General features: G+C 45.7%; 2 non-coding genes across 2 annotated transcripts; both read left to right on the forward strand.

Annotated features, from left to right (window-relative positions):
• Window positions 1–14135: 14135 nt before the first annotated feature.
• Window positions 14136–14207, forward strand: trnap-ugg. The gene has a single exon. It is a non-coding gene; the product is annotated as a tRNA-Pro (tRNA).
• A 3104-nt stretch (window positions 14208–17311) lies between these two features.
• On the forward strand, window positions 17312–17383 carry trnap-agg. Its single transcript has one exon. It is a non-coding gene; the product is annotated as a tRNA-Pro (tRNA).
• The last annotated feature ends 1013 nt before the right edge of the window (window positions 17384–18396 follow it).

Here is an 18396-nt window from a genome sequence, read left to right on the forward strand (position 1 = left end):
CTACATCTGTTTTTGCCACATGTATTACACTATAGACACCTTAATGAATAATTAAAAATGACATGATGTGAATTATTTTATTTTTTAAATCAACTAATATTACTGTCCCCACTGCAACAACAAAAATACTTAAATAAATGTAATTTTGTCTTTGAAACATTTCATTGAAATACTCTAGAATTCCATGTTTTTTCGGACTGCTCCTTCTGGGGAGTACCAATATGGCTGACGGTGGCTTCAAAGCCTCTCATTGGCCATTACATAGCATCAACAGCCCAGGGGAAGGAGAGGGTGATTGAGGTGGGGTTGAGGGGGAATGGGGGAGGCTGAATAAGGGGTGATTGTGGTGGGGTTGAGGGGAATGGGGGAGGTTGAATAAGGGGTGCTTGTGGTGGGGTTGAGGGGAATGGGGGAGGCTGAATAAAGGGTGCTTGTGGTGGGGTTGAGGGGTTGAGGGGAATGGGGGAGGCTGAATAAGGGGTGATTGAGGTGGGGTTGAGGGGGAATGGGGGAGGCTGAATAAGGGGTGATTGAGGTGGGGTTGAGGGGGAATGGGGGAGGCTGAATAAGGGGTGATTGAGGTGGGGTTGAGGGGGAATGGGGGAGGCTGAATAAGGGGTGCTTGTGGTGGGGATGAGGGGAATGGGGAGGCTGAATAAGGGGTGCTTGTGGTGGGGTTGAACGGGAGAGTAGCAGAAAGGAAAAGGGGTCAACAAATAGCTGGCGCCAGCGGCTGCAGAAGCCTGCATGCCTGGAGAAGATTTACTGTTGAAGCAGAGGGAGGCCGAGCATGAGCCCATTGGGCCTGTGAATGTGGGGCTGTTCATGGCTGATTTCATGCCTGGTTGATCAGAGGCTGCCGGGCCAGGCCTCACGACAGCTGCAGGGCCTGCTGGCCGCCCGCACCCTGGCCCGGCACAAAGGCAGCACAGCACACAGCACAAGAATGGTTGACAGGCTGTTGTTAACGACGGAAACTGTGTGAGGTATGTATATCAGGGAGCTAAATACTGCCAGTGTTAATCAAGCGAAGAAAGGGGAGAGGGAGCAGAGAGAAAGGGGGTGAGATGATGTTCTGGATCTGAAGCAATGTTATACTGCAAGGTTTTTACTATACAGAGCATCTAATCATGGCATAATATTAATATAACAATATATTTTTAACAAAGTGTTTCCTTGATTATCCCCCCCAAAAAATTCCACAGACTTTTTGTCCACTGACCAACCTACTTCTGATATTATCGTGTCATAAACCATCCCATTCACAAGACCCAAATATCCCCCACATTGCTTCGCTCACACGCCTTGAAGCAACAAGCTGGGGGTTATGTCTTGAGTTTTATTGGACTGACGGAAGTTTACAAGTGACTGGAAGTTCTGGTCAAGGCCATGTTGTCCTTCTGGGTAGGGGTTTATAAGCACAGGGCTCAAAGAGAGGACGTGTGCGGAGGATTCTGAATGCCAACACACAAAACCACAAAACCTTGACCTTAAACTTGACCCCCAGTTTCTCCATAGTGAACACACAGGCTGTGCCACGATCTCGGTAGGCTAGTCTGCATGGCTCTCAGAGGAGATAACTAGGCCGTTTCAGGCCTTCTGCATGCCTCACCAGTCACCAGTTAATGGATCCTACAGGGGGGGGGGGGGGGGGTCAGCCGGAGCTACAGAGACAGCAGAGGGTTGTGCAGCCTCCTGGACAGGGCAGTCTGTTGATCCGTATACAAGGCTCTCTAAGGACATGTCCTGGCCATCCCATATCAGGCCCTCTGTCTGCATGCCTCTCCACCCCTTGGGTCCTACAGGGTTGAACTGATTATGATATCTATATTTGAAGCAGCCAACCTGACCAGTCTCTGATAAGAATCATACTAATCAGTCCTCATGATACGATTGAGATAATCACATAAAACAACAGCATTCATTACTATGCTTCTCTACAACATTCCCATGCGACTGTCCATTATTTAGTACATTCTTTTGTCACAATGCAGCTAAACGTTGTCAGGTGCTACACTGTCCCACCATTGTCATGACAACAATTAGACAAATCTTGCTTCTAATATTGGGTGTGCATTGTTGAAGAGAATACGCAATTCTCAAACTAAAGAGTGAAATCTGTCAAGATGAACATTCAGAAGAAAGGCCTGTGTTGTGTGTTGCACTGTCAGTGACACAGATGGTTACTGTCCAAACCGGGGTGGGATACGACCCAATGACCTCTTGTGACCCGTATCGTCACAGGCAGCCTAGAGCTAGCTGAACTTTCATAGGCTCTATCCTGACTGACAGCCAATAGTGGCCCGCTTCAGACACTCTCTGGTGGACAGTAAGTGGGTTGTGGTACAATGGCTATGGTGTCAATACCATGTTAAGAGAGTTGTACACTGTGCCATTGCAACCAACAGAATATGGTTACATTGAAGCAATAACTAAACTATTTGAACCTGAGGAGCATCTCTTGTTGTACGTGATTGTCATCAGGTTCTGGACGTGGCAAAACCAGCTGCTAGATAGTGTAACACGCCTCACCTTCCTTGAGTGTGGGCCTGAGACCAGCTCAGCTGAACCAATGAGAAGCTGAGTTGGCTTTGTGGAGGATAGAACATGGTGAGTACTGACTGAGTTTGTTGCCATGACGCCGTGACACGACAGCAGTTACCCTTGCAGGGCAGGAGCAGCCAGTCAGCCAGTCAGTCAGTCAGTCTGTCAGTCAGTCAGCCAGCCGTCTTAATATGGGTAACGAGAAGGGAACTTTCCCCAGCACTGTTTAACCACCACCACCCCATGTTAATGATGCCCCCAGGTTACAGTGCTAGCGTGTGAACCATGTCTCCACGTCCCCTCACACAGATTACCTTTCTGTATCTCTGGGCTCCATGATCGCCTCACCATTCAACCCTTTGTCCCCCCTGACGCGGAGACTGACTGCTGTTTTCACCCTGGTTTGTATGAAGCATAATAAGATGCATGTAGCAGGTCAAGTCCCTGCCACAGGCTAACAGCATCACCAGAGAGAAGAGAAGCATTTTCCCACCATAAATGATACTGCATGGATAGTAGAACATGTATATGTAGCCTAATGTACTATATTGGATGACATGGTATTTGAAGCTTCTAAATCTCGAAAGGATAAATGTAAAATTAGACTTAATTCCTGAAAACGACTGATCTATCAGTCTCATGCAGTAGAGCATCATAATAACTGCACTGGAAGCTAAATTAAGTGGTTTTGTGCCAAGGTCCAAATGTAGTCACCATCCCCTTGGGAACCGACAAAGGCATTTTGTCCTCCACCCTATCAACACTTACAGCAGGACAAGCCCATCATGTGATAAGAGAAAATATGTTGGATCACCTCCAAAGCCAAAAGGTTAGAGGAGAGAGGGGAGGGAGGGCGGGAAAGAGAGAGAGAGGGCAGGGAGAGAGGGATGGGAGAGAGGGAGAGAGAGAGGGCAGGGAGAGAGGGCAGGGAGAGAGGGAGAGAGAGAGGGTAGCTAACTATGTTCCACTCAGCCAAGACTGGGTACATTGTCCTGCCACTGTGGGAAACTCTGAAAACTTCATTCTAGTGATTACCAGGAAACTATAGATGCTGTATCAGTCACTCCGCTTCTCACTTCAGCTGCATGAGCAGAAATATGTCCAATTTGGCGATGCATTACTGCCACACGAGATGACTCTGAAACTCTCTCTATCTTTCTCTCTACCTCCTGCTCTCCATCACCTTATTTGTGAATGAATGAATGTCTGGCCTTCATTGTAAAGTGGTGATGTCTTATGGGAGGCAGTATTTCATTATTCTAGATTATTATATTCTTAGTATCAGGAGATTCTTATAGTCAGAAGGTTCTTAGATTTTTAGAGTCAGAACATTCTTAGATTTTTAGAGTCATAAGATTCTTAGATTTTTAGAGTCAGAAGATTCTTAGATTTTTAGAGTCAGAACATTCTTAGATTTTTAGAGTCAGAACATTCTTAGATTTTTAGAGTCAGAAGATTCTTAGATTTTTAGAGTCAGAAGATTCTTAGATTTTTAGAGTCAGAAGATTCTTAGATTTTTTTGTGTTAGCTCCAACACTTGATCACATTCAGCCATGCAATTAGATGGATTTCCAAACTTCAAAGGCTATCATATTTAGAACAAAAATGTCTCAATTGACTGTTTTCACCTGTCACAATACTCTCACACAACTGATGTGCATACACTGTCTCCGTTAAGACTGCCTCAGTTAAGACTGCCTCAGTTAAGACTGCCTCAGTTAAAAAGTGAATGTTCAAGTAAAGACAGAGATCGGATGCGTTTCTGTAGACCAGAGGACATGTTACTGCCATCTAATGGACAGAGCTATAACATCACAGCATTACGTTACCTCTAATCCTGTCCTTTCAACTAACAACAACAACAACAGTGTGTAGCAGTTCCTAGGAGTGTCTAACGTCAGGGCCGGATTACCGAACGGACATGCAAGACACGTGCTCGGGGTCCCCAGGGCCCTCTGGGAGGTCTTTCAGAAAGCATATGATAACAAAAAGTGTAGAACTGCAAGAAATTTGCTTAAAAACTGCAACATTTTCTATTAGCTTTATGACAAAATATGTAGAATAGCATTATAAAACGTTTTCTCTTTGCACCATGGCAAAATGTGTTGAAGGAGGGCTGGAGGTCAGTGCCCCGGGGCCCCTGTTCAACATCACACTACTAACCTATAATGCCTTTGTTAATCGCATAATACAACCTCTGACGTCTTGAACCACCGTCCCTCCACCTTAGCCCCACAAACCTTACAGACCCTGATGCAGCCACAAGTCATGTTTACTCTCCCCTAGATGCAGCAAATCTACCTGTGGTTTATCCAGAGGAGATGCAGAGATAGCAAACTAATGTTATCAAGGCCTACCTTTCTTCAGACACCCACACAGTGCACTTTACCCACAGGTTAATGGTCTACTGGTTAGGTGAACTAGGTTGTATGGGTGTATGTTTCTGTCATGAGATCAATTTGAACGGGACAGCCCTAGATCAGAGCGGCACTTTGAACTGTGACTGGGGCAAACACACACACACACACACACACACACACACACACACACACACACACACACACACACACACACACACACACACACACACACACACACACACACACACACACACACACACACACACACACACAGCCTTAGAACAACAGTGCTCAGGAAACTAAGATCCTTATCAGGGTTCCTGCATTGTGATTGATGTACTGTATATACACTATATGTTTTGTTGAAGAGATCCATCAATTTCCAGTCATTCATACTAATCACACTAATAAATCACACTAATAAGTTGCACAACCAAGTAAAAAGTCACTGGATCACCATTTCTGCAGCAGACCCTGATAACCTCCACCTCGCTCTGTCAGGCTGATCAACCGCTCAGACACACACTCACACAGGGTGGGCAGGAGCATCAGGAGGGGGAAGAGGGGCAGGAGGGTCAGGAGGGGGAAGAGGGGCAGGAGGGGCAGGGGGGGAGAGGGACAGGAGGGGGAAGAGGGGCAGGAGGGGGAAGAGGGTCAGGAGGGGGAAGAGGGTCAGGAGGGGGTAGAGGGACAGGAGGGTCAGGAGGGGGAAGAGGGACAGGAGGGGAAGGAGGGTGAGGAGGGGGATGGAAGGGCAAGAGGGAGAGGAAGGAGACGAGGGTCAGGAGGGTCAGGTGGCAGGAGGGGGAGGTGAGCAGGAGGGGGAGGAGGGGCAGGATGGGGAGGAGGGGCAGGAGGTGGAGGATGGTCGGGGGTGGGGAGGGTCGGGGTCAGGAGGAGGAGGGGCAGGAGGGTCAGGCGGGAGAGGAGTGTCAGGAGGGAGATGGAGGGTCAAAAGAGGGAGCAGGGTGAGGAGGCACCCTCTTTCTCTTTATATCCATACTTTTATATTTCTGATCCCTCACTCTTTCTGTTGATGTCCCTCCTTCACCCGATCTCTTCTGTTCTAATTTGAATGGACCATGTGTGCTTGGCTGTAATACCTCTATCATTCTATTAACAACCTCTGAACAATACAGGGTTTCCTCCCACACAAAGAAGGGGTGTTATCAGGGCTCTATGAGGAGTTTGATTTCCACACCATCTCCCTAATTTTCTCAACATCACAGTCTGGTATTCTCAGGTTAGAGAGAACGGACTCAGCCAGGGCTTGTTATTACCATAGATGTGTATAATTAACTAGATATTACAAGGAGGCAGAGAAAATAAAAGAGCAGGTAAGGTGTGACCATATAGTGTAATGACAGAATATAAAGTCAGGACCATTTGGTGATGTGATTGGACAGACATCATTAGGGACATGACAACATTTATAGGAGGGTAGGGGGCAGGAAGGTCAGGAAGGGAAGGAGGGGCAGGAGGGAAAGGAGGGTCAGGAGATGGAGGAGGGTCAGGAGGGGGAGGAGGGGCAGGGGGGCAGGAGGAGGGAGGGAGAGGAGGAGGGAGAGGAGAAGGAGGGAGAGGAGATGGAGGACAGTTGGAGGGCAGGAGGGGCAGGATGTTCGGGTTAGCAGAAGGGTCAGGAGGGGGAGCAGTGCCGGGGAGTCAGGGTCAGGAGGGTCAGGAGGTGGAGGAGGGTCAGGGTCAGGAGGGTCATCAGGGGAGGAGGGTCAGGAGGGGGAGGAGGGTCAGGGTCAGGAGGGGGAGGAGGGTCAGGGTCAGGAGGGTCATCAGGGGAGGAGGGTCAGGAGGGGGAGGAGGGTCAGGGTCAGGGTCAGGAGGGGAGGAGGGTCAGGAGGGGGAGGAGGGTCAGGGTCAGGAGGGTCATCAGGGGAGGAGGGTCAGGGGGGTTGAGGCCAAAAGGGTCAGGAGGGGGACGAGGGTCAGGAGAGGGAGGAGGGTCGGGGAGCAGAAGGAGAAGGAGGGGCAGAGATGGAGGAGAGTCAAGAGGGGAAGGAGGGGCAGGAAGGGGAGAAGGGGCAAGGGGGCAGGAGGGGGAGAAGGTGCAGGAGATTCAGGAGGGTCGTGGGGGCATGAGGGTTGGTATGGGGAGGAGGGGTAGGTGGGGGAGGAGGGGCAGGAGGGGGAGGGTCTTAGGGCACAGACTCGCCATCGAGCCTCTCTTTCAGTCATGTAGAAAGGTGTAGTGACTTGGACTGCATCCCAAATGGCACCCTATTCCCTCTATAGTAAACTACTTTTGACCAGAGTCGTATGGCCCCTGCAGTAGTAGTAGTAGTAGTAGTGCACTAGTCCTATGGTCGCTGTAGTAGTGCACTAGTCCTGTAGCCCCTGTAGTAGTGCACAGTAGTTGAGGTCTGGAGGGCAGGAAGGGAATTTTTAGTGGGCAGCTTTAGAAATACCATGTGTCACTGGGTCGTCAGGTTGTATTGTATTTTATAAGATGTTTGATTCCCAGCCATTCATACTGTAGGTAGGAGTAGACTCATTATAGTACTTACAAGATGCATTCATGTCTCTCTTCAAATGTGCAGAATGTAAGGCAGGAAAAATATAATGACAACAATATCGAAATATGAAAGTATCAGTTAGTGCCACAATAAAGATTCCTAAAGTGCTGTGATGTGACCTAGCGACAGCTACTGTCACGCCCTGACCTTAGAGAGCCTTTTTATTTCTCTATTTGGTTAGGTCGGGGTGTGATTTGGGTGGGCATTATAGTTTTTCTATTTCTTTGTTGGCCGGGTATGGTTCCCAATCAGAGGCAGCTGTCTATCGTTGTCTCTGATTGGGGATCATACTTAGGCAGCCTTTTTTCCACCTTTAGTTTGTGGGATCTTGTTTGTGTGTAGTTGCTTTCTGCACTGCATGTAGCTTTACGTTCATTTTTGTATTTTGTTGTTTTTTCGGTGTCATTTAAAAAAAAGTAAAATGTACTCCTACCACACTGCACCTTGGTCCAATCCATCTCTAAACGAACGTGACAGCTACTCTATTTGGACCATAGTATGTGAGCGGAGCGGCGCTGGGGCGAGGAGCAAAATGTGCCTGGAGCACAGAGTGAGATTCCTAAAAAGGCAATTTCGCTCCAGTAGCTCTCACTCGAGCTCAGGCCAGCCCGCCCCAGCATGCACTTCTAGTCTCCTTGTGTGCTGCTATAGCCCCTTGCTTTAGCTACTGTCATGGAGTTCACTATATATTTTCATAAAGAAACTGAGAAAACACACAGATGCAACATCAAGGTGATTTTCAAAGAGGAGGACCAAGAGCAAAGAGGAGGACCAAGAGCAAAGAGGAGGACCAAGAGCAAAGAGGAGGACCAAGAGCAAGAGAGGGAGAGCAGTGATGTAGTGTCGACAACTAAAGAATCATAGTGTAATCTGAAAATACACATATTCCCGAAAGCATTCCCGAAACATTCAACTGAATGTATTCAACTGAAAGGTGTCATCTGAATTTAACCCAACCCCTCTGAATCAGAGAGGTGTGGAGTTCTGCCTTAATCAACATCCATGTCTTCGGTGCCCGGGGAACAGTGGGTTAACTGCCTTGCTCAGAGGCAGAATGACAGATATTTACCTTGTCAACTTGGGTATTCAATATAGCAACATTTTGGTTGTGGTATACTTACTACATGCATATGCTAAAACAAAGGAACAAGGTGGGTAGAGAACTAAGTGTGTCATTTTAACAAAGTATCTCTAAACTAAAAATCAGATCTCTTAAAAATGTTGTTCATTGGACTAGTAACCGAAAGGTTGCAAGATCGAATCCCCGAGGCGACAAGGTAAAAATGTGTCATTCTGCCCCTGAACAAGGCAGTTAACCCACTGTTCCTAGGGACATCATTGAAAATAAAAATGTATTCTTAATTAACTGACTTGCCTAGTTAAATAAAGGTTGCATTTGTGATGTGATGGAGGGGGGGACTCACTCCAGACAGCTGATATGGAGCTGGAACTGGGGTCAGAGGCAGAGCAGGACAGGTAGACAAGGGACCAATGGGTATGGAGCTGGGTTCAGAGCAGGACAGGTAGATAAGGGACCAATGGGTATGGAGCTGGGTTCAGAGCAGGACAGGTAGACAAGGGACCAATAGGTATGGAGCTGGGTTCAGAGCAGGACAGGTAGATAAGGGACCTATGGGTATGGAGCTGGGTTCAGAGCAGGACAGGTAGACAGGGGACCTACAGGTATGGAGCTGGGTTCAGAGCAGGACAGGTAGACAAGGGACCTATAGGTATGGAGCTGGGTTCAGAGGCAGATTAGGACAGGTAGACAAGGGACCTATAGGTATGGAGCTGGGTTCAGAGCAGGACAGGTAGACAAGGGACCTATAGGTATGGAGCTGGGTTCAGAGCAGGACAGATAGACAAGGGACCAATAGGTATGGAGCTGGGTTCAGAGCAGGACAGGTAGACAAGGGACCAATTGGTATGGAGCTGGGTTCAGGGGCAGAGCAGGACAGGTAGACAAGGGACCTATAGGTATGGAGCTGGGTTCAGAGGCAGATTAGGACAGGTAGACAAGGGACCTATAAGTATGGAGCTGGGTTCAGAGGCAGAGCAGGACAGGTAGACAAGGGACCAATTGGTATGGAGCTGGGTTCAGAGCAGGACAGGTAGACAAGGGACCAATTGGTATGGAGCTGGGTTCAGGGGCAGAGCAGGACAGGACAGGTAGAGAGGTAGACAAGGGACCTACAGGTATGGGGCAGGGTTCAAGGGCAGAGCAGGACAGGTAGACAAGGGACCTACAGGTATGGAGCTGGGTTCAGGGGCAGAGCAGGACAGGACAGGTAGAGAGGTAGACAAGGGACCTACAGGTATGGGGCTGGGTTCAAGGGCAGAGCAGGACAGGTAGACAAGGGACCTACAGGTATGGAGCTGGGTTCAGGGGCAGAGCAGGACAGGTAGACAGGGGACCTACAGGTATGGAGCTGGGTTCAGGGGCAGAGCAGGACAGGTAGACAGGGGACCTACAGGTATGGAGCTGGGTTCAGGGGCAGAGCAGGACAGGACAGGTAGAGAGGTAGACAGGGGACCTACAGGTATGGTGCTGGGTTCAGGGGCAGGGTAGAGGCAAGTGTCTTGATAACTGCAGCAAGACAGGTAGAGAGGGGACTTCCAGGTATAAAAGCCTTAGCGGGACTTTGCTGTGGGGGAGAGGGTCAGACCAGGCCAGCCTCGGGGGACTATGGACAGCTCCTGTGGAACTGGGGTCAGAGTCAAGGCTGGTAACTAACTGACTGACTGAGTGACTGACTGCTGGACTGAGTTGAGAGTAGAACAGGACAGGTGTCACTCAGAAGGGGTATAGTGCAGGACAGGTGACACTCAGCAGGGCTACAGGGCAGGACAGGACAGGTGACACTCAGCAGGGCTACAGGGCAGGACATGTGACACTACCTCGCCAGTAATGAATACACAGTAACTAGTGAAAGAGTCATAGTGGAAGCAATACTGCCTCACCAGTAATGAATAAACAGTAACTAGTGTGCCCTTCCCAGTACATTATGGCAGCAAGAATTCTGGGGGAGGCGATATTTTAGAAAGTATTTGTGGCTGATTAGCAAATTCCTTACTTAGTTTAAAGTTTTTTTTGTTTTTTTTTACAATGTCAAGTTAGTGGGAGAAACAAGCTGTTTTAATATCTGTTTGTGCCCACTGTATTTCTAGAGAGAGAGCTGCACAAACGAAAGGTAGAGCTAGCCAGAAACACAACACTCATCTGAAAGTTGAGACACAAGTCGGTATGTTTTTACACGGAGAGAGTAGAGGGATGAAGTCATCCAGTAACCCAAGCCCCAGCAGCAGCCCCCACACACCATGTCATCAGCTATCTTCAACATTCAGATGGTGCCTGTCTATCTATTGAACTCCTCGGACTGCACTAAGAAAATCTTTGTGTCCATGATTGAATTATCAGGAGTTTATTATAACCCTTTATGCAGAATGTATAACTTAAAGCACTCAACACGTGACATTATGTCGGTCAATATTGTGCTTCAGAGTCAGTAAAAGAAGCAGTAGAGTTGAAAAACAGTCTTTTGATCCACTCAGGTAACAATGCAAAAGCTCATTCACATAACCGCAATTAAAGCAATGACCGGGATCCCGCTTCCATTACACCCAATATCTATATTTGATCCAGTGACATGGACATACTTAGGTGTTGAAGGTGTGGGTGGGCATGCAGTTTTGTGACAACTTTCTCTTCAGTAGGCTCTGCTCTCTTTTGTCTGAAAAAACAGGAGTCAAAACCCAAAGGCAAACCTTATAGGGTACAGTATGTGAATCAATCAATCAAATGTATTTATAAAGCCCTTTTAACATCAGCAGACAGCAGTTGTCACAAAGTGCTTTACAGTAACCCGGCCTAGTATATATAACCTGTATGAAATCGGTCTATTCCTTTCATATCTATAAAGATAAACTTGGCAACAGCACAGACAGTTCCATATCACATAATGTCAGGAGCACACTTCCTGTGTGTTGACAGATTTTTTTATTTTTTTATTTTACCTTTATTTAACTAGGCAAGTCAGTTAAGAACAAATTCTTATTTTCAATGACGGTTAACAGTGGGTTAACTGCCTGTTCAGGGGCAGAATGTAATCAAGTGCAGTGGCTGCTGAGATAGCTCCGGTCTGCCAAAAGGCCTAGGGCATACTGCGGCCAATCATAAACTCAAGTCATTAACCCTAATGGCAGGACCAAAACACAGAGCAAAGCCATAGCATAGCCCACCTACAATGTCATAAATGCCAAGGCAAAAATAATTGAATAATAGAATAAAAGCCAAAGCTAAAGCCTGTTGAGGGCAGACCCAAAAACACAAAGCCAAAATATAAGCCAAAGATAAAAACCTGTTCTAAAACCACTGGTGTTCCTGGTCCTACCTGAACATCAGCTGGATAGTAGTCTCAAAGTCTGTCCTCACCGTATCACGATTTGAGCATCCATGGTTTCTGTCCCACTTGTAGATGAAGTTCTGGATTCAGATGATAAGAAATGTGAAAGTTTGATTAAAAACGTAAAAAAATATATATATGGCAATTTTAAGACTGTTAAATAAAAAACAGGTGTTATCACACTGTAAAATAAACATATAAACAAACAGTTTACTGTCCCTACCTCCAGGATCAGAGCTATAAACAGGGTGACCCACATGACAGAGGAGGTCAACCACCAGGCTATGAAGTAGAGCTTGGACCACCTGGATTTGGGAACATACACCAAATACAACCATCACCTCTCTGTCAGTCATCCATTTCTTCAAATGCTCACATGATAGAATAGATTAGAATAACCAAAGTAATAGCAAATTATATCTGGCATATACATCCAGAAAGACATTCCAGTTGTTCATCATCATGATGTTGTATAGAACCAGAGCAGACTGAAAATACAGGAAACATGAAAGCAGAAAGCCATTACTACAAATCCCATCAATACCAGGAATGCAAGGTTGACAAAAAAATAGACTGAGTGTACAAAACATTAGGAATATTAGGATTCAGAGTGTGACTGGGCAAGACAAAAGACGGAAGTGCCTTTGAACGGGGTATGGTAGCACGTGCCAGGAGCACCGGTTTGAGTGGGTCAAGAACTGCAATGCTGCTGGGTTTTTTACGCTTTTACCATTTTCCTTGTGTATTAAGAATGGTCCACCACCCAAAGGACATCCAGCCAACTTCCTGTGGCTATGGAACCCTGACATGTTCACCGGACATGCTACCTTGTCGTGCTGCTGCTCCAGTTTCAACTGTTCTGCCTGCGGCTATGGAACCCTGACCTTTTCACCAGACATGCTACCTTGTCCCAGACCTGCTGTTTTCCACCCTCTCTTTCTCTCTCCCTCTCTCCCTCTCTCTCTACAGCCCCTGCTGTCTCGACCTTTGAGTGCTGACCTGTTACACCCTCTACAACCACAGTGATGATTATTTGACCATGCTGGTCATCTTTGGACGTTTGAACATCTTGATGAACGATTTGGCCTTAATGGACACGTACTCTTATCTCCACCCGGCACAGACAGAAGAGGACTGGCCACCCCTCATAGCCTGGTTCCTCTCTAGGTTTATAATCTCCACCTGGCACAGCCAGAAGAGGACTGGCCACCCCTCATAGCCTGGTTCCTCTTTAGGTTTCTATCTAGGTTCCTGCCTTTCTAGGGACTTTTTCCTGGCCCCCATGCTTCTACATCTGCATTGTTTGCTCTCTGAAGATTTATGTTAGGTTTCTGTGTAAGCACCTTGTGACATCTGCTGATGTAAAAATTACTTTAGAAATACATTTGATTTAATTTGACACAACTGTGGGAAGCATTGGAGTCAACATGGGCCAGCATCCCTGTGGAGCGCTTTCCATACCTTGACGAACTGTTCTGATGGCAAAAGGTGATGCAACTGAATAGTAGGAAGGTGTTCCTAATGTTCTGATGGCAAAAGGTGATGCAACTGAATAGTAGGAAGGTGTTCCTAATGTTCTGATGGCAAAAGGTGATGCAACTGAATAGTAGGAAGGTCGACCATGCTGATGGCAAACAGAGCAGTGAGCTTTAGAGGAATATGGCAAAACGATTAAGGGGAACTGATGACATCAATCAATCAAATGTAACACATCTATTTTAACAGCAATCAGCAGTTGTTCTAATGAAGCAGGGCTCTGTTTTTCAGAGAAGATAGCTTAATGTTGGGGGATGAACCTCAGGAAGTGGAATACACTCAACATTTGACCAGACAGACCATCGCCTAGAGTGACGTCAGGACTCGATGGTCTGGGATTCTGTGATACAGTTCAGTCAGTTAGGTACTGGTTTTGACAGTGTTATGTAGCCCTTATGACCTATGACAAAGGGGTCAAGTAAAGTGTTCCGGAATATGTTACGGTATGGTTATAGTTCTACTGGATATTTCAGCTCTTTTGTGTTGAATATGCCTTGGACAATATATTATTGAGTTATATATCAGAGGAAATATATACCATACATAATACGATATATGGTCTCGTATAACTGACAAATGTAATGTTTTCTACAGGTCAGAACTTTACTATAGTGATGATGCAGTACACATCATCACCAGTAGAGGTGAGTAAAGTAACAAAGTTTCACTAAGGACACGCCTCAGATTTCACACACGCTTGACATCAGTGACAGGGCAGATGGGAGCAAACTTATAGTCTGTGTTTACCTCTCTTTAAACAAGGCTCGTTGGTCTAGGGGTATGATTCTCGCTTTGGGTGCGAGAGGTCCCGGGTTCAAATCCCGGACGAGCCCTTCTTTTCTGAACACTACAGGGTCGTTGAACTGTCCAAGAATATTTTATTTTTTATTTATTTCACCTTTATTTAACCAGGTAGGCAAGTTGAGAACAAGTTCTCATTTACAATTGCGACCTGGCCAAGAGCAAAGCAAAGCATTTCGACACATACAACGACACAGAGTTACACATGGAGTAAAACAAACATACAGTCAATAATACAGTAGAAACAAGTCTATATACGATGTGGGCAAATGAGGTAAGATAAGGGAGGTAAAGGCAAAAAAAAGGCCATGGTGGCAAAGTAAATACAATATAGCAAGTAAAACACTGGAATGGTAGATTTGCAGTGGAAGAATGTGCAAAGTAGAAATACAAATAATGGTGTGCAAAGGAGCAAAATAAATAAATAAATCAAATACAGTAGGGAAAGAGGCAGTTGTTTGGGCTAAATTATAGGTGGGCTATGTACAGGTGCAGTAATCTGTGAGCTGCTCTGACAGTTGGTGCTTAAAGCTAGTGAGGGAGATAAGTGTTTCCAGTTTCAGAGATTTTTGTAGTTCGTTCCAGTCATTGGCAGCAGAGAACTGGAAGGAGAGGCGGCCAAAGAAAGAATTGGTTTTGGGGGTGACCAGAGAGATATACCTGCTGGAGCGTGTGCTACAGTGGGTGATGCTATGGTGACCAGCGAGCTGAGACAAGGGGGGACTTTACCTAGCAGGGTCTTATAGATGACATGGAGCCAGTGGGTAAGATAATGATAGTCTTCTTGGGAAAGTGGAGATGACTGTGCATATTCAGCAGAAACAGTGACATTCAGTCATGTGCAGGTTTCTATAACAAATAGCAGGCTCACAGGATACCAATGTCGACAATGTTTGTATTATGAGAACAAGGCGAACGACTGGTCGTATAACTGACAAGCCTAATTAGATAAATACTCTTTTCTGTCAGCCACGGAGAAACTTCCATATGGTTTTATTTACAGCTGTAACACTATAGTCCTGGATAGGCCTCAGTCCTCATAATGCAAATGATAACCTACAGCACTTAAGAAAGATGTCAACCACAGACAATGGTTTCATTTGCAAATCTGACAATGTACTGTACACTGAGTGTACTAAACAATAAGAACACCTTCCTAATATTGAGTTGCATTCCCTTTTGCCATCAGAAAAGCCTCAATTCGTCAGGGGCATGGACTTTACAGGGTGTCGAAAGTGATCCACAGTGATGCTGTCCCATGTTGACTCCAATGCAGTTGTGTCTTTTCTCTGAGAGCTGGTCTCTCTAGGAACCTTCTGATGTCGAGTTGAGTGCTGTACCCATCCATCATGTTACCATGGTTGGTCACAGTTGTGTCAAGTTGGTTGGATGTCCTTTGTGTGGCGGACCATTCTTGACACACACGGGAAACTGTTGAGAATGAACAAAACAGCAGCATTGCAGTTCTTGACACACTCAGACCGGTGCACCTGGCACCTACTATCATACCCCATTCAAAGGCACTTCAATATTTTGTCTTGTCCATTCACCCTCTGAATGGTACACATACAGAATACGTCTCAAGACTTAAAACTTCTTCTTTAACCTGTCTCCTCCCCTTCATCTACACTGATTGAACTGAATTTAACAGGTGACATCAATACGGGATGATAGACTTCAGCTGGATTCACCTGATCAGTCTATGTCATGGAAAGAGCAGGTGTTCATAATGTTTTGTAAACACAGACTATTTATTTAAATTTTTTATGTAACCTTTATTTAACTAGGCAAGTCAGTTAAGAACAAATTCTTATTTATAATGACGGCCTACCCTGGCCAAACTCGGACGACGCTGGGCCAATTGTGCACCGCCCAATGCGACTCCCAATCACGGCCGGATGTGATACAAATCCCGGACGAGACCTCCTTTTAAGAAGTCAAATGACTTACAGACTACACACAGTCCACGTGACAGACTACATACAGTCTATGACAGACTTGGTAAGTCTATGTCATGGACGGAGCAGGTGTTCCTAATGTTTTTGTGCACTCGGTGTATGTAAAAATCACCCAAAAGTGTCAGTTAACACTAGAGGGCAGTCTAATAGCCAAAACCTGCCACATCACAGATTATGGAAGTTAAATCACAGGCTGATGAGGAGAAGGGGATGAAGAAACAGTTGATTGTCTGAAAAAACAGATCAGTGGAGGCTGCTGAGGGGAGGACGGTTCATAATAATGACTGGAACGGAGCAAATGGAATGGCATCAAACCATCTGTTTGATGTATTTGATACCATTCCACCGATTCCCCTCCAGTCATTACCACGGGCCGGTCCTCCCCAATTAAGGTGCCACCAACCTCCTGTGACAGAGATACATATAAAGTCTGTGAATTGCACGGAGCTATTGACATAAACTGTGCAAGAACCATACCTGCTATACATGAGTCAGTCATGTCGGCAGTGCACTGCAGGCACAGTAACTAATGTCTACTTGTAACTACTACTTGTATTTTACGTTCAAATGGCCTTAAATGTTGAGCCTCTAAATAGTAGTTGTCTCGTTCAGAGATTCTATTCACAATCAATCACCAAACCAGTAGACATAATACATGCCTATACCGTACATGACCTTTGACCTTACACATTTTCTAAAAATAAAATGGGATACAATGCACCCTCATGCACACTCATTTTTAGACCAGAGACATCAAATGCAGAGAAGGTGAACAAAATGGGTCAGGGCCTATATCGACTGCCTTTCCAATCGAATCTAATGATGATCAACAACAGAGATAGATAGAGGACTTATATTATCTCCATTTTAAAGTAGTCAATTGTATTCTTCTTCATTGGCTGATTGCTCCCAACTCATAGGAATACCCACTCAGTTGACTACTTTAAAAATGGTGGAAGCCCTCAATTGCAATGTCCATTCTAAAATGCTTTAAATCCATGCTGAGTCCTCTGTTTCCATTTGATCAACATGTCTGTGTTTGTGCAGAGTCTAGAATAGCCAGTAAGTGGCAGTATCTCAGCAGTTTTACTGAGCATGCAACAGCATCATCTTGAGAGGAATTCCTTATGCACGTGGCATGCAGTGGATTTAAACTCTTGGTTGTTAACCGGGTGACAGGCTCGTTGGTCTAGGGGTATGATTCTCGCTTAGGGTGCGAGAGGTCCCGGGTTCAAATCCCGGACGAGCCCTCCTTTTAAGTTGTCAAGCAACTTACAGACTGAACAGGTTAACATAGAGTGTACAAAGCATAGAAGTGTACATTCACTAAAGCATCTCTATCAACAATATTACTGTGAATAAGTAGCCTGGAATCTTAACTCATAAGCTCGGTTTCAATATTGTTATGGTGAAACAAAGCATGTCAGTTAGGATTCCAGGCTAGTGTCGTAACTAAGAGCTGTTAGGATCAAGCAGAAACACAAACATCTATGTTAATTCATTAAATATTGTGACATTGTGAACTTGTGACATAGTGAACTCACACAGATGCAGATAACATTGGCCAGGGCCACATTCCCCACCACAGTGACATAATGCTGACTGAAGATAAACTGAACCTATGTGCAGGAACTTAGACGAGTACTCAGGCAATGGAGGATGCTACAGAGGGAAACAATGACTTCAATTTGCTGTTCAGTCTCCTTTCACAGTAACTTTTCAGATTTGCTTCTGTCCAAATGTTTGCTTCCGTTGCAAATGCAAGCACAAAGGCAAATGATGAAAGTCTGCTTGGAGTTAGAATGACAGTCTGCCAACTGCATAGTTTTGAAGAAATGAACATCGTCGTAGAGATAACTAATAAATACCTGTTTGATCCTGTCCAGCTCATCAAACAGTCTCTGGAAGGCCTCCCTGGGGATGAAGCCACTGGATGACTGAGACGCTTTCTGAGGAAATTACACTTTTAGAATCTTTTAGAATCTTGTTCACAATTCAGAGGTGTGGCCATGTACATATATAACTTCATAAAACATAACGTTGTTTAACACTATGTATTACAGTATGTTGTTTCAGGTAAGTAGGGAACCATCTCACCTTCATGATGGCATCTATGTTATAACCTGTTGTATAATAAGAAAATAAACACCACAAAGGGGTCCTGTCTTACACGGTAACATCCTCAGAGAAGGTAGGTTCCTGGCTCTGACAGTGCAGCAGCTCAAAAGCTGCCCTGACGCCCAAATGTGTCCTCAGGATGGAT

The sequence above is a fragment of the Oncorhynchus mykiss genome, chromosome 2 (genome assembly GCF_013265735.2).
Source record: "Oncorhynchus mykiss isolate Arlee chromosome 2, USDA_OmykA_1.1, whole genome shotgun sequence".
NCBI lineage: Eukaryota > Metazoa > Chordata > Actinopteri > Salmoniformes > Salmonidae > Oncorhynchus > Oncorhynchus mykiss.